Raw genomic sequence first — 3554 nt, forward strand, 5'->3', positions numbered from 1 at the left:
CACTCTGTCTCCCAGATCTAATCCCTTGAATCTGTTTGCCAGTTCCAATGTATACACCCTGAGAGAACCCAGGCACTCTGTCTCCCAGATCTAATCCCTTGAATCTGTTTGCCAGTTCCAATGTATACACCCTGAGAGAACCCAGGCACTCTGTCTCCCAGATCTAATCCCTTGAATCTGTTTGCCAGTTCCAATGTATACACCCTGAGAGAACCCAGGCACTCTGTCTCCCAGATCTAATCCCTTGAATCTGTTTGCCAGTTCCAATGTATACACCCTGAGAGAACCCAGGCACTCTGTCTCCCAGATCTAATCCCTTGAATCTGTTTGCCAGTTCCAATGTATACACCCTGAGAGAACCCAGGCACTCTGTCTCCCAGATCTAATCCCTTGAATCTGTTTGCCAGTTCCAATGTATACACCCTGAGAGAACCATAAATGAAAGAGATACATGTAACCCAGGGTCTGTTGCAGCACTATTTACTATAGTTAGGCCATAGAAGAAACCTAGATGTCCTTCAATAGATAAATAGATAAAGAAGTTTGGTACATGTATACAATGGACTATTACACAGCCATAAAAAGCATTTGAGTCAATGCTAAGGAGGTGATGAACCTAGAGCCTGGTTTATACAGAGCAATGTAAGTCAGAAAGAGAAAAACAAACACTGTATATTAACACATATATACAGAATCTAAAAAGATGGTACTAATTAACCTATTTGCAGGGCAACAGTGGAGATACATAGAGAACAGATTTATGGACACAGTGGGAGAAAGAGAGAGTGAGACGAATGGAAAATGTAGTATGGATACATATACATTACCATATGCAAAATAGATAACCATTGGGAATTTGCTGTATGATGCAGGGTGCTCAACCTGTTGCTCTGTGACAACAAAGGGATGAAACTGGGAGGGAGTTGGGAGGGAGGTTTTAGAGGAAGGTAACATATGTATACCTATGGCTGATTCATGTTGATGTATGGCAGAAACCAAAATGATGCTGTAAAACAATTATCCTTCAACTAAAAATAAATAAATTAAAAAAGAAATAGATGAGGTGAACTTGAATGCATTGAGGGTGACAAAACGGACAGTGACAAAAAGAAACTCAAAACATTCACAGTATGTATAGACCTATTAAAAGTACCTTAAAATATATGGAGCAAAATGAAAAAAGGAAAATAAAGGAAAAATAGGCAAATTCATAAGCCTACAGGGAGATTCAGCAAACAAATTTTAATAATTAGTAATGGCTGTGTATTGATTAGAGTGAAAGTATGAAATCCCTGTGGGCCATGTTATTGGAAATTCTCACCACTCTGCAGATTTTTTCGTCAGGAAAACAGACACACAAGAAAGATTGTGGAGTTTCCTGAAAAAGCTTCTTCTGGGCTGCTGGCTATAGGAGTGTCACAGTACTCACTGCTAAAACATTGTATATTAACACATATATATGGAATCTAGAAAGATGGTACTAACTAACCTATTTGCAGGACCACAATGAAGATGCATTCAAGAGAACAGATTTGTGGACACAGTGGGGGAAAGAGAGAGTGAGACGAATGGAGAATCTTTTCCTACAAAAATCTATCTTAATCTATAGAACAAAGGACAAAGGAACATACTTGGAAAATCATTGTTGAAACTTGCAGCATCAAAGAGAAAATAACCACTGCCAAAGTCCCCCTCAAACCCATAACACCATTTCCACACCCATCTTCTACCAGAAAAGAGAGAAAAGAAAAAATTCAAACTGGATACTAGATCCAAATGTAAAAATGTAAAACTATATAGATTTGGAAGAAAACATAGGAGAAAATTCATGTGGTATTGATTTTGGCAATGAGATTTTAGATATGACACCAAAGTCACCTTTATAGAAGAAAATTCTTAAATTAGAATTGATCAAATGTAAAAATGTTTGTGAGGAAAAAGACATTGCTAAAAAATAAAAAAAAAACAAGCCATATACTCAGAAAAATATATTTGTAAATCACTTATTTGATTTAAAAAATTGTATCCTGAAGAAATATCTCTCATATACAAATAATATCTATAATTTTCAGTGAAGAAAAGGCCCAGATTAAATAATTTCACATTCACTCTATAAAATTAAAATCCAAACAAGTCTAAATAATGCAGTGCTTGTGCGGGTACATATATATGTGGCAATAACACAGAAAACAGAAGAGCAGTGGAATAATGAATATAAAAATTTAAAAGGTAGAGTGAAGATGTAGATATAACTAAATTACTGGTAAACATCTAGCTATTGTTTTGAGTGGTGAGTTCAAGATTGATCATATTTTAAAATAAATGTAAAGAAGTGAAAGTGTTAGTCACTCAGTCATATCCAACTTTTTGTGACTCCATGGCCTGTAGCCCACCAGGCTCCTCTCTCCATGGAATTTTCCAGGCAAGAATACTGAAATGACTTGCTGTTTCCTTCTCCAGGGGATCTTCCTGACCCAGGGATCAAAACTGGGTCTCTAGCATTGCAGGCAGATTCATTACTGTCTGAACCACCAGGGAAGCCATATGTATATGTATATGTGTATATATATACACATATATATGTATATCTAGATAGATATAGATTAATAAATACAAAAATATATCAAATATAATAGGGATATACGTAAATCAAAATACTGGGTATGTCATTGCTGTTATCTCAAAGTTTGAGTATGCTCAAATTACGTATGTTGGAATTCTCACATTCAAAGCCATGATGTTATGGAGGTGGAGCTGATTTTGGTGGCAAGAGGACTTCAGTCTTGTTTTCTTTGAGGCAAGAATTCAACAAAGAGACTAAGATTACAAGGCAGGTATTGAATTCATTGGAAGCACAGTATGTGCAAAGAAAGCAAAGTAGCGATTTACTTAGAGCAGGGGAAAAGTTACACACTCAGAGAAGAGTTGTGGGCATACCAGTTAGTGAGGGGTATGCAATAGGGGCAGTTTAGGTTGTTGCTGCTGCTACTGCTGCTAAGTCACTTTAGTCGTGTCCGACTCTGTACGACCCCATAGACAGCAGCCCACCAGGCTCCCCTGTCCCTGGGATTCTCCAGGCAAGAACACTGCAGTGGGTTGCCATTTCCTTCTCCAATGCACAAAAGTGAAAAGTGAAAGTGAAGTCGCTCAGTCGTGTGCGACTCCTAGCAACCCTGTGGACTGCAGCCCACCAGGCCCCTCCATCCATGGGATTCTCCAGGCAAGAGTACTAGAGTGGGTTGCCACTGCCTTCTCCAGTTTAGGTTGTTAATATGGGTTAATTTCCACGGTCGGTTTAGATGAGGGTGACCCCCATTTTCCTCCCTGTACAATTTGTGTCATCTGAAATTCCTTATTTGGGCTTCCACCAGGTACAATTTTGAATATTTTTCATGAGTACCTAAGCAAAACCCATGGAAAAGGGAATCGAAACAGCAATTCTAGTGGCATTATAATTATATTACACCATGGCCAAGATTACTAGAGGGTGGCATGAGATTCCCTCTGCTCATGCTGCAGGCTGGAAACCCTTCTAGCCACAATGAGGAGGCTTT

The sequence above is a fragment of the Bison bison genome, unplaced genomic scaffold (genome assembly GCF_000754665.1).
Source record: "Bison bison bison isolate TAMUID 2011002044 unplaced genomic scaffold, Bison_UMD1.0 scf7180017864358, whole genome shotgun sequence".
Taxonomy (NCBI): domain Eukaryota; kingdom Metazoa; phylum Chordata; class Mammalia; order Artiodactyla; family Bovidae; genus Bison; species Bison bison.